We start from the raw sequence: 13,378 nt of genomic DNA, 5'->3' as shown, positions 1-13,378 counted from the left end.
TAGTGTCCAAAATCTATAAAGAACTTAGCAAACTCAACACCCAAAGAACAAATAATCCAATCAAGAAATGGGCAGAGGACATGAACAGACATTTCTGCAAAGAAGACATCCAGATGGCCAACAGACACATGAAAAAGTGCTCCATATCACTCGGCATCAGGGAAATACAAATCAAAACCACCATGAGATATCACCTCACACCAGTCAGAATGGCTAAAATTAACAAGTCAGGAAATGACAGATGCTGGCGAGGATGCGGAGAAAGGGGAACCCTCCTACACTGTTGGTGGGAATGCAAGCTGGTGCAACCACTCTGGAAAACAGCATGGAGGTTCCTCAAAATGTTGAAAATAGAACTACCCTATGACCCAGCAATTGCACTGCTGGGTATTTACCCTAAAGATACAAACATAGTGATCCGAAGGGGCACGTGCACCCGAATGTTTATAGCAGCAATGTCTACAATAGCCAAACTATGGAAAGAACCTAGATGTCCATCTACAGACGAATGGATAAAGAAGATGTGGTATATATACACAATGGAATACTATGCAGCCATCAAAAGAAATGAAATCTTGCCATTTGCGACGACGTGGATGGAACTAGAGGGTATCATGCTTAGCGAAATAAGTCAATCGGAGAAAGACAACTATCATATGATCTCCCTGATATGAGGGAGAGGAGATGCAACATGGGGAGTCGAGGGGGTAGGAGAAGAGTAAATGAAACAAGATGGGATTGGGAGGGAGACAAACCATAAGTGACTCTTAATCTCACAAAACAAACTGAGGGTTGATGGGGGGAGGGGGTTGGGAGAGGGGGTGGGGTTATGGATATCGGGGAGGGTATGTGCTATGGTGAGTGTTGTGAAGTGTGTAAACCTGGCGATTCGCAGACCTGTACCCCTGGGGATAAAAATATATGTTTATAAAGCTGTAAAAAAAAAAAAAAAAAAAAAAAGAAAGAAAGGATGAATCCACAAGTTTTGTAGCAACATGGACGGGACTGGAAGAGATTATGCTGAGTGAAATAAGTCAAGCAGAGAGAGTCAATTATCATATGGTTTCACTTATTTGTGGAGCATAACAAATAGCATGGAGGACAAGGGGAGATGGAGAGGAGAAGGGAGTTGAGGGAAATTGGAAGGGGAGGTGAACCATGAGAGACTATGGACTCTGAAAAACGATCTGAGAATTTTGAAGGGGTGGGGGGTGGGAGGTTGGGGGCACCAGGTGGTGGGTATTGTAGAGGGCACGGATTGCATGGAGCACTGGGTGTGGTGCAAAAATAATGAATACTGTTATGCTTAAAAAAAATAAAAAAATTAAAAAAAAAAAAAAAAAAAAAAAAAAAAAATGTTACCATCTGTATAAAAATTGAGAAATGGAAAAGAAAGTTTGAAAGTTTAGTGTTTGTATGGGCTTGGCAATCTCTGAAAATACACTAAGCAACAAATGAGTGGTTACCTATTGGGGGCCATGAGGACTGAGTGTAAAGGATAAGGATAGAGGAGAGAGAATTTTTACTGTGTATTTTTTGTATATATTATCTATTTGGAAATTGCATACATTAATTTAATAAGAGAGAATAATAACAACAAAATTGGCCCTATCCTACAGCCTGGAATGGAGCTAGCTATCTGATTGTACATCTCCATGAGCCACAAGAATGTGGTGGCTTTTAGAGGGAACCAATGATCAGCCAATTTTCTTTTTCCTCTTCTGTTCTTTTCCAATTATTGCATTACTTGTTCAAGTATAAGTCACAAGATCATCAAAATCATTCTGTATAGAGCTCAGCCACTATACCAGAGTACACTGCTATTGAAAAATGTATCATAATAATAGCACACTTATGCTTTTAGGAAAATTCCACCCATTGCTATATCAAGACCCCTTTGTTCTTCAGCATGTGTAATTTCTAAGCAGTAGGTATGAACCAAAAAGAAAAAAAAACATTTAGGGGCACCTGGGTGGCTCAGTGGGTTGGGCCTCTGCTTTCGGCTCGGGTCGTGGTCTCGGGGTCCTGGGATCGAGCCCCATGTTGGGCTCTTTGCTCAGCGGGGAGCCTGCTTCCTCCTCTCTCTCTCTGTCTGCCTGCCTCTCTGCCTACTTGTGATCTGTATCTGTCAAATAAACAAATAAATAAATCTTTAAAAAAAATTCAACCATTCAGCTACATTTGCTCTGGTTTATATAAAGAAACATGGTTTTCGGTCTTGGGATAATGAAATTTAACAGAATATTTAATTGTACTTAATAAATAGCTGGAGTAGACTATAATTTATCTTCTTAAGATATAGTAGCTCATATTGCCTCAATTTAAGCATGAGCTAATGAGTATTAGCAGAGTAATGAAAAACACACACATATCAATACATGTAATCACTTTTATTCTTTTTTTAACTTCTTATGCCAATAAAAATTCTTCATTTGAACCATAAAATGCAAACACATTTCCAATTCTATTATACTGAGATAAAGATTTGAAAAGCAAAGTCCAAAATGACTCCTGACTTTCAAAGTAGGAAACTTAGCCAAACTTCACTTACAGGAACTTATAATATGGAAAAAAAAAAAAAAAGGATATTGTATAATTAGCTCCTTTCCTTTCAAAATTAAGTATATGAGTCCAATGTTTTGCTTCCAACACAGTTGTCTGGAAGCCCAAAGCCACTATCATTTCTCTAATTATTCGTTTGTTTGTTTTAATATAGATTTTTGTGTGATTATTAAAGCAGTGCTTGCTCCTGGCAAAAAATATTTTTCTGCACTTAAAAGTAAAATTCCCATAATCCCAGTACTCCCCCCAAAACAAACGTTAATATCTTATTCAGGATTTTTTATATACGTAAATGTCAGTTCTTCTTGCATAATAAATTTTGTATTCTGCAATTTCACAATTATTTCATCAACATTTTCCAATTTAACCTTTCAAATTTATGATTTAATCGTATATACCATAATTTAATCATTCCTCTATTATTGGCCAAATAAATTATTTTTACTATCAATCTACTACAAACAACATTTTAATGACACTGTGCGTATTTCTAGTTAGTTACAAGGAATTAATTCCTAAAAGTGGTATTACTGAAACAAAGGGAACATTTTTAAGGTTTTTGATACACACAGTGGAAATCTGTTGTTTTTTACCTGTCAAGTATCCTTTTTCCCTTCTCCTGGTAACAGTGTCTTGATTTTCCTTTGAATGTGTTCTTGATAAGACCGCCCAATGATTCACCGACTAAACTGTGGGCATGAAACCTGAGCTAGGTCATCTCTCTCATTCCAGGAATTTGGTCCTGAAGCAAACTGACACATGGGCAGAAAAGGACGGATGCTGATTCATCCCAGTGATGGTACCTGGCAAACATTTCATCGCCTTCTCCCACGATCTCTGTAGCTATTCTGTTGATTTTGATTTCTTTTTCTTTTCTTTTGATTTTGTAACCTCTTTTGGTGTGGATCTTATTCCTTACATTAGTCACAGGTAATTTCTGGAGCATGCAACAGAAGAATTCTGTAAAAACCAATGAATAATCTTACCAGAAGTTTAGGAGAATCTGCAGTTTACCTTCATCTTCAACACCTACATCACCATTTTTTTTAAATGAATCAACCTTCACTTGTAATCTTTGTTGTTTTAATGGGCTAAAAAGTACTACCATTTAAAAATTTGTGGTAGTACTCTTTATCATTACTTAAAATTTTAGATGCATGTTAGCCTCATATATTTCTGGAATTTGTAGATTATTTTTCTCTTTTTCTATTGGTATACTTATAATTTTTTAGTAGCCAATAACAAGGCCTCTCGCTCCCTAATTATGTTCAAGACACTGGGGAAAATGATGAATATAAATCTCTCTTTTTCAAGAAGTTCTTTTTTTCAAGAAGTTCTTTTTTTTCAAGAAGTACTTTTTCAGATAGTAAAGGGAATGGATATAAATTGGGAATAACAATATTTTGAGGTAAGTCCACTAATAGAAGAAAACACTGAAAGGTTTTTGTAACAGTGATTATGAAACTGTTATTAGCAATTTGTGATGAAAATGTTTCCTTTATTTACTTTTGGCATTTCTGACTTAAAACTGTTAAATTTAATAAGGTCATATCTTTATATTTTTCCCACTATTTTTGTGTTTATGAGGTCTCTATTTTCTTCTAACTTGAATCAGAGTTTCTTTCTATTAACTCTTCGCTTCATCTGACATTTATTTTGGAATGCAATATGAGATAGGGAGTGTATGTTCTTGACAAATAATTACTCAGTTTCCCCAACACCATATATTGATCATTTTAATTTTCTCACAGACTTGTGATTATTGGCGTATTATACTTTATTCTCACATATCTCAGACTTTGTGTCTTATTTGTCTGTATGTTGATACACTGTATTGATTATTGACATTTTTAATATATTTTAGTAGTTGATAGCTCAACTCTGTCTCAATGCTTTATTTATTTAAACATTTTTTGCCCATTATAACTTATTGGTTATTCCATAGGAACTTCAGAATCTCTAAATTTTGCAACAATCTCTTCAGATATTAATTCGGATTGTCTAAGTATATGAATGCCTATATACATGTATGCATGTATGTAATGCTATCATCACTTTACTGACACAGAAACTAAAGTAGTGATGGGCTATGATGGGAACTCACCAGCACTCCGACTGGTACAGACAGATGTAGAGTGGAATCTAGCTATTAGTTTGTATGCTCTATTCATAAAGCCTATTCATAGTGCATTATGTACATCTAGTGTAATTTTTCTTGTCTAATAGTAATTAAATTACAAGTAATTGTTAACAACCAAACTCTATTTCTGGCAGTAGTTTCTGACTGAGTGCTAAGGGCCCTGATGAAATCACCCACAAATTTTATTGCCCCATAAGGAACTGATTCAGTCCTGATGTCATCTATGTACGTCATGAAAATATTTCATAGTTAAAGACCAAACAAAATGCTAACTGCAATAACTTAAAACCAAGTGCAGTTTTATAACTACAAGAACTAAACCATTCCTTCAGTTGCAAATTTGAATTTTAGGACAATGAAGCAGCTCTTCCAACCACTGTAGGAGCTCTTTTCTGATGGAATTTAGCAGGAGGGTTTCCTTATCTTCTTCTTTTTCTTCTTGAGTCAGAAAAGTACTAGCTTTTTAAAGCCCTCTCCCTATCTGTACATGTTCCCCTTTCTGCCTGCTTTTGTGTTTGATTTTTGTTTTTGTTTTAAGCTAACTAAAGCAGTAGCTCTTAAGCTTTTCTGAAAAACTTTTCCTTACAATGGAACATTCAAAAATGCAAAAAGTTTGCAAACAATTTCGGTATTTCTTGGAATCCCTGAAGCTCACCTATTGATTACTTTGAAGTCCACAGACCTTTGGAAATTAAAAAATAAATAAATAAATTCCTATGTTAGAGACATAAATATTTAAAAGGAATTCTATAGACATAACAGCTGAATTAAGTATAAGTATTTTACACACAAACTTACCTCCAGCCCTATAAAGCTTAGATGATATTTCTAAATGCATCCCAGTTTATCATTTTCTTGATCCCAACGTAATATTAATACAATGCAGTATTATGTTAGATATTAAAATACTTAGATGTGCAAATTGGTGGATGCAGTGATTTCTTAACATTACTATTTTATAAAATGTAGAGCTGTTTAATAAGCAACTGGAATGGGGTTAACTTACACATTTAGTAGTTGACAAGCAGTGTTTCTAGATCTGGCTCTACTTTCAACTGACTTAGGGCAATTATCAACTTCTGGGAGTAAAGTTCTTCCCTTACACGTAGGGAAGGTTGGTCTAATGACCCAAATTCTTCCCAGGTGTAAATATCTGGTCCCTACTTAGCTCTCATCCAACATTTTCATCATCAGCCAGAGCTGACTTTGTATGCAAGGCACGATAATTACTGTTGGTTTACTTGCTTTATTACAACACTGTTTTCCTAAGATTTTGCATTTGGGACAGAACAGAACAAACAAACAAAAACAGGCAAAAAAGGTAAAGGCTTAAGCTGATAGTATATACATTCTTAAATCTAAATAAATAAAATATTGTGATAGTATTATCAGAAGACTTTTCTCCATCTCCTAAAACTGGATTATATAGCAGCAATCTTGAAGATTTTTTCTTAAATGATGGAAATCCACTCAGAAATGACTGTTAGCATTGTGTTAGTGTTAATATTTTGTCATAATAGAACTTGTGAATACGTTGGCATTAGTTCATTATATAGTACAGCTTCTTAAGCATACAATTTCAGCTTTCCTCTAATATGAAAATATTGTTCAAAAACCGATTATTGGAAGTCAAGCTAGATTCTTGGTTTTCTTCATATGAGGGTTAAAAACAAAACAAAACAAAACAAAACAAACAAACAAAAAACAGAACTTTGGAGCTGTAAGCTCAAGACCCTAAAGGAAATAATTACATGAAAGTACAGAAAGTGAAACTGGAATTATAGTTATACACTCTTTTATGCATCATAGAACCTGAGAAATTATCACATTGTTTTATCTGTAATTGGACTGCCTGTATAACCAAGTTGATTTTGAAATAAAGGCAAAGTTATTTTGAAATTTTTGAAGTGTTTTGGTATTTTTTTATTAGAGAATTGGATCATGGGTCTTTTTTTCTGATGCATCAACTTTAGGGAAACCTTGACCTCAGATGCTAGGATTTTTGATCAACTTTCACAGAGGTACATGAGTATGTCACTCTCAATGTGGAAGAAGAAAATTTTTCATTAAAATTATGCTTTTGGATCTTTCCTTACTACTTCTAATTCACTCATCCTCTTTAAATGAGGTTATATAGATTTGACCTTGGATAGTCACAAATGCTTTTTTTTTTTTAAAGATTTTATTTATTTATTTGACAGACAGAGATCACAAGTAGGCAGAGAGAGAGAGAGAGAGGTGGAAGCAGGCTCCCTGCTGAGCAGAGAGCCCTATGCGGAGCTCGATCCCAGGACCCTGGGATCATGACCTGAGCTGAAGGCAGAGGCTTTAACCCACTGAGCCAACCCAGGTGCCCCACAAATGCCTTTTAAGATACTGTTAATTTGAAACAAATTTGTTAAAGGATAATGTTTCCCATTTCAGTTCCTTCGAAAAATATAATTCGATTTTAAAGCATTTTAAAGGGCAGATATTCGGTTATTTCATTGCTTAATCACCTTTGCATCCCTCTCTTACCTTTAACCTTCATCTTAGGTAGTGCTGTGATTGTTCAGATATATTACTTCATGAGTAACATGTATTAGATTATCACCATGATTACTTTCCAGTTCTTAGATTGAGTATATTTATGTGGGTGTGTGGATAGGTGTATATTACTTGGAAAGAAAATGAGATGCAAAGATATGGGGCCATGGGATGGAGATTTAGAAAAAACTGGTCAGTAGGAGAGATAAATATTCTGTACATTTTTTACTTATTATGTTTCTTGTTTATGATCTATTTCATCCCCAATAAAATATAAGCTTCATGAGGGCAAGGGCCTTTGTGATTTATCCTCTTATATAGTCAAAGCAACCTGAACAGTGTCTTGTATATCACAGAAACATAGAATTTGTTAAATTTTAAACAAATAAATTTGTTAAAATTATTAAACAAATAAACCAGTATCATAATTAATTAGTAATAGATTACTTAAGACGATGAGCTTTTGCCTTATAAGGTACTTTCATTATTCAGGATGGGTTGGTGAATTTGTTTCTAATGGAGGGTGTTTACACTCGTCCTGAGAGACTTTCCAGTATATGTGTGTATGTTTGCATGAGACAGAGACAACACAATGAATTTCTGATATACTAAACTGGCTGAGGTTTTCCAGTCCCTAAGTGTGTTAGTTTTCAATTAAAAACTGATTTGGTCATTACTTAAATGAAAACAAGCTACTATCCATAAAATTAAATAAACCTCACTACCTGACCTAATAATATAGAAACTCTAATCATGGCTATTTGACAAATTAAATGTTTACTTAATAAGATCATAATATTTTTGCACTATTTATAGTAAAGGTGATATTTTTAGAAAAGTTATGCAGTGTTGAAAGTAAAATCTGGTATAGGTCAAAAAGTGAATTTAGTGGCCTAGAGACTTGACAAGTTGACATTTACTAAAATCCATATAGAAAATATGGCAGTCTGAGCTCTTGGGCTGCCCTGAAGCAAAACAAGTCAAAACTGAAGTGAATTTGCAGAACTGGCAGAACTTGAATTGCTCATATAAACTAAGTGGCTGGCAGTATTACCTCCTTTAAGCCTGTGCTCCTCCACCACACACACACACATCCTGCCTCATATCTGCTTTCAGTCTTAGACCTTACTGCTTTACCCTAATATTTATGTTCTTTGATGCATTTCACTACATTCGATAAATACATCTGGCCGATACGGTTTTAAAAATGTATTTAATTATTTGAAAACAAAAACAAAAACAAAAACAAAACTCCCCAAGTAAAAGTTCCCCTGGTTAAAAATACCCACACACTCCTTAAAATGAGCACAAAAGCTCTGTTTCTGTTTAAAGACTTGTGGCTTAGCCCAATACATAATGCAGTGGATTTACAAGATGTTACTTTTCAGCTATGTGAAAAACCACTTTCTTAGCTAAGTAGTTAAAATATTCCTCAAAATTTCCACTTTTAACACTGATAACTTGATTTTAACTTAATCTTATCTTTAAATTATTAATTATTGAAACACATTTTAATTTAATTTCCCCATATCAATCCATAGGGGAAAACTATTTTACCATCTCATAGCATTGCACAAATGGAACACAAAACTAAAATCAGCTGCTTAATGTGTTTAATAATCTTAATAAAGTCCTGAAAGTTAGAATGACTAAAATATTGCAACATTAAATTAATCACCTGGCAGCAGGTATTGAAACATAACAACCACAAGCTATACTCTCTTTAATTATATCAGAAAACTCGACTTTTAAGACACATGTGATGACTACTAAAGGAAAAACATTTATTGCCAATTTTCTACCAGCCCGAATGCATAGTGTAAGTGTTCAACTAAAAGAGTATTAAAAATCCCATTTACAGTTCACGAATTAAGTGATGAAAAACGTACAACCATCTTCGGACAAAAAACTAATATCACTGCTAGTTTACCAGTAAGTTATTCATCGCTACAGAATAATTTACATTACAAAATAGGGAGAAAATGGAACCTTTACAATTAAAAACGTGAAAAATGCTGACATTTTGGACAGCTCCCTCCTGATTCCCCCACCCCCACCCCCCGCCCCGATTTCTATTAGGTGTCTCACTTTCATTTTTTCGGCTTTACCAAGTCAAAAATGAGCCTGACCAAAGTGGTTTCTGCTGTTTGGGTCTGGGTTTTATTTTTGTTGTGTTGTGTTTTGTTTGGAGGCGAAAGATTCTTCCAAGGAAAGGAGATTAAGGAGCTACGTAACAGGGAAAGTGCTGTTCTCAGTTCCGGCTCCCTGTACTGAGCCAATTTATGGGTTTCCAAAGATTCTAGCTGGCAAGCTGGGAGCTGCCCTCTCCACTTCCATTTCCCGCTGCCACCCCATCGCCTCTGTAAAAGAACACAGTCCCTCTCCATCTGCGCCTGAGTAGGGACAGTTCGTTAGTGCCGAGGTATTTCAGGAACTTTCCCTAGCAGAGACTCCTAAGGAGACACAGGCCACATACAAAGCAATCGCCAAGAGTAAGTTTGTGCGTCCTGAAGAGGGATGGAGAAACCACTCCACTGAGCTACGAGATTAGGACTCAACCCGGCAACACCATCCATTTACAGCAGCGCATAAAATCCGCCTTCTGCCGAAAGGTTTGCAGCGCGGGTCCAACTCCCAGGGGCTTTACAGGAAAAATAATTTAATACAGAATAAAAGCAGCGTCGGCACTGGAGGAAGCTGGGTACGTAAACCTGGTTCCACTTTGTGGCCAACGTGCTCTAGGTTGGGTTGCCCGGACCCCAGCCGGCCGGAACTTTCTCGGAGAGCAGAGCTGCCCACAGTCCGCAGCTGCCCTGGTGCTGCAGGCCGGGTCCCGACCCCGGAAGATACGCGGGCCAAGGCTGCCCTGAGAGGCAGTGGCTCCACCTGGACGCACGCTCGAGCCCCGCCCCGCTGCGGCCCCGCGGTCGGGTCGCTGACACGCGTGTCCCACGCCGGCGCGGGCTAGGAGCGGCCTCTGACAGCCCCTCAAAGCGGGACTCTCCATCCCCAAATCTGCGCTCCCGAAAAGTGGAATGAGCTCCCCACCAGGAGCTTCAGACAAAAAGCCGCCACTCCCCAAGCCTAGCTGCGCTACTCCTTTCCTTTAGTCTTTCTCTTCAGCGAGGCGGACTAACCGTTACTTTCCCCTCCCTTCCTCTCCTCTCCTCTCTGAAGTCCCCGGCGCAAAGTGGGACTTTGGGGAGCCTCGGCGAATGCGCCTGTCCCCTGGCGCGCTGGATGCACAGCTCCCTCTTTTCATTAAAGCAGTAAAGTTCAATTTGCCCGGCTCTTCACGAGCCACGGTGGACTTCCCCGGGCTCTCCGCGTGCTCTCGCTCCCGCTGAGCTAAGAGGCAAACCTATTCACTCCAGCCCAGCCTGAATCCCTGAAGGACGCCGGCTCACGTCAGAGGGGACCCACCGCGCTCCCTGCGAAGTGCCCCAAGCCGCGCGCCCACACACGCTTATACCCACACAATGCCATCTCCGCGCTATCAAAGTCGGGCAGCGCCGAGGGGAGAACGCACGAACAGGAGCGGCTCCGGCGCGGGCATCAGCCTAGCCGTGCGTCCGGACTCGCTGCCCGGGTCCCAAACACCCTTGTCAGGATGCCCCGGGCACAACAAGCCTCGTAACCCCCAAAGACAACACCGGCGGTCCCGGGAGCGCGCGGGCGCCGCCGGGCCGGATCTTACCCGCGGAGCGCGCGGTCTCCCGCCGCTCAGCTGGCCAGCGGGCCACAGGGACGCTGCAGCCGGGGTCCCGGAGATGCTGCTGCTCCGCTGCCGCTGCCCGGATCCCCCGCGCTAGCATCACTTCTCCGCCGCCTCCGCCTCCTTGTGCTCTTCTCTCGGCCGCCCCTCCCCGGCGGCCGCCAGCACGACCGGCAGCGCCAGCGGCGTGGCGGGGTGGGCAGCAGCGGAGGCGGCGGCGGCGCCGGCGTCCGCACGAGCTCGCCCAGCTGCACCAGCTCGAGCAGCCGCGGCGGCAGCCGGAGCACCCGAGCCCGCCTGCGCTTCCCCGGCGAAGGCTCCGGCCTCGGCGACTGACAACGCCCGGCAGCCAATCGCTGCCTCGCCCCGCGCGGCGGGGGGAGACCAATCAGAGCGGAAGGCCCAAGGTTTTCCTCCGCCTTTGCTCAGCAGGCTTGTTTCCGGGAGCGGCGGCGAGGCTGCTGGGGTCTGGGATGGGGGGAGGCGCGGGAGTGGCGCTGGGTAGAGGGACTCTAGGCTCGGGAGCCCAAGGTGCGGCGAGACGGCCGGGCCGGCTGAGGTGGGCCTGGGGCGCTTTCTGAATGCCAGGAGCCCGCGGTTTGGCTGCAAAGGGCGCCCCGCGGTGACTGTCTCCAGAGCCTCGGCCCGGCGGTTCAGCGTCTTGGCAGCCCTGTGTAGCGGTCGTGGGTCCCAAGTACGACCCGCGATGTGGAAGAACGGATCCCTGGAGGTGGTAGCAGCCTTGAAGGAATCCTGCGAACAGTCACCAGACAGCGCCCCCGTCCTTCTCCCTTTGGCAGTTTTGGTAGCGGCAGAGTGGTACTCCTGAGCTGCCGAACCACTCAGAGTGATCAGCCCAGAAGTGTGTCTGAGCTATCAAAGAGGCAGATGGAGAAATGTTCTCAAAGTTGTAGGCAGAGTGGACCTTCCTTACCCTCCCTCCAAATAAACTGTCCTACCTTCACCCCACTCAACAAAACAAAAAACGCCTCAAGAACCAATGCAGAAAGATAGTTTAAGCAGTCAGTCTACTTGGTTTGCTTTTTTTTTTTTCTTTTTCTTTGGAGAATCACTTCTAAATGATACATAGGAATGTGTGTGTGTGTGTGTGTGTGTGTGAGTGACACAAACACCAGATAAGTGATGTCATTTAGATTTAGCAAGGCAAGGAAAAGAAAACTAATGTGGGAAACTTTTTCCACACCAGTTCTCCCCCAAACTATAATGATCTTTCTTTGTGAAGCAAATACATCAGAATGGTCCAGGGTTCTAAATCTATAATTCATGTTGCATTAAAAAAAAAAAAAAAAGTAAAATGGGCGCCTGGGTGGCTCAGTGGGTTAAGCCGCTGCCTTTGGCTCAGGTCATGATCTCAGGGTCCTGGGATCGAGTCCCACATCGGGCTCTCTGCTCAGCAAGAAGCCTGCTTCCCTCTCTCTCTCTCTCTGCCTGCCTCTCCGTCTACTTGTGATCTCTCTCTGTCAAATAAATAAATAAAATCTTAAAAAAAAAATAGTAAACTAAGTTCTGCATGAAGACTTAAATAGGTGTGGGTCTTTCCCAAGTGATCCTTTCTATCTTCTCTCTTACAAGGTTATCCTGAAGGTCAAAAACCAAGTACATGAATTAGCTACAGGATTGGCTGACAGATAGTTGGAATCAGTATGTATTAGCTATGCTGTTGCTGCTGTTTCTAATTATATTTTAAGTGATCCTTTTTTCTGGCAATAATCACTTCTTTCTTCATTTACCTTCCTTTAAGATAACTCCATGCATCCTGTGATATCTAAAATAAATCCTGCCTAAATTTTATGAGCACTGTATGGAAAATTCAATTGCAAATAGAGTTGTGTATTGCCATCTTTTAGTATACCAAAAATGTATGCATATGAGCATAATTCTTGTGCCTCTTCCCCCCACCTTCAGTCATTTGACCAGTCTAGTTTGGGAGCTAGACTATTTCTTCTTGAGGAACCAATTGTGCTAAAAGAGGTAGTGATAAGTTTATTTCTTAGGCTAAAACCAGAAATATGTATCATATCACTTTGAATTTTTAATCAAGAGAAGATTTCTAGGGACGCCTGGGTGGCTCAGTGGGTTAAGCCTCTGCTTTCAGCTCAGGTCATGATCTCAGGGTCCTGGCATGGAGCCCCACATTGGGCTCTCAGCTCAGCGGGGAGCCTGCTTCCCCCTACCCCTCTGCCTGCCTCTCTGCCTACTTGGTATCTCTTTCTCTGTCAAATAAATTAATTAATTAATTAAAAATCTTTAAAAAATTGCTTTTTAAAAAAGAGAAGATTTTTAGTTGTCATTTAGTTTTTTCTAATTATCAATTATTTATTGTTTATTTTTGTTATTGTGTAACTTACAATGAATACCCTCATCTACATGAGGTGATCCATAAAGCAATGGAGTTTAAGTGTGGTAGAAAAAGA

General features: G+C 40.3%; 1 protein-coding gene across 5 annotated transcripts in view; it reads right to left on the bottom strand.

The window, feature by feature from the left end:
• B3GALT1 (beta-1,3-galactosyltransferase 1) overlaps positions 1 to 11,246 on the bottom strand; it is a 541,267-nt gene extending 530,021 nt beyond the window's left edge. For all 5 annotated transcript variants that reach the window (XR_007125940.1, XM_047722211.1, XM_047722209.1 and 2 more), the window contains exon 1: positions 10,926 to 11,246. The gene's annotated coding sequence lies outside the window, so the exon portion shown is untranslated. The remainder of the gene's footprint in view (positions 1 to 10,925) is intronic.
• Positions 11,247 to 13,378: the final 2,132 nt, after the last annotated feature.

Source organism: Lutra lutra, chromosome 3 (assembly GCF_902655055.1).
Source record: "Lutra lutra chromosome 3, mLutLut1.2, whole genome shotgun sequence".
Lineage (NCBI taxonomy): Eukaryota > Metazoa > Chordata > Mammalia > Carnivora > Mustelidae > Lutra > Lutra lutra.
The sequence above is the reverse complement of the archived record's forward strand: the minus strand, read 5'-3'. Positions and strand labels throughout refer to the sequence as shown.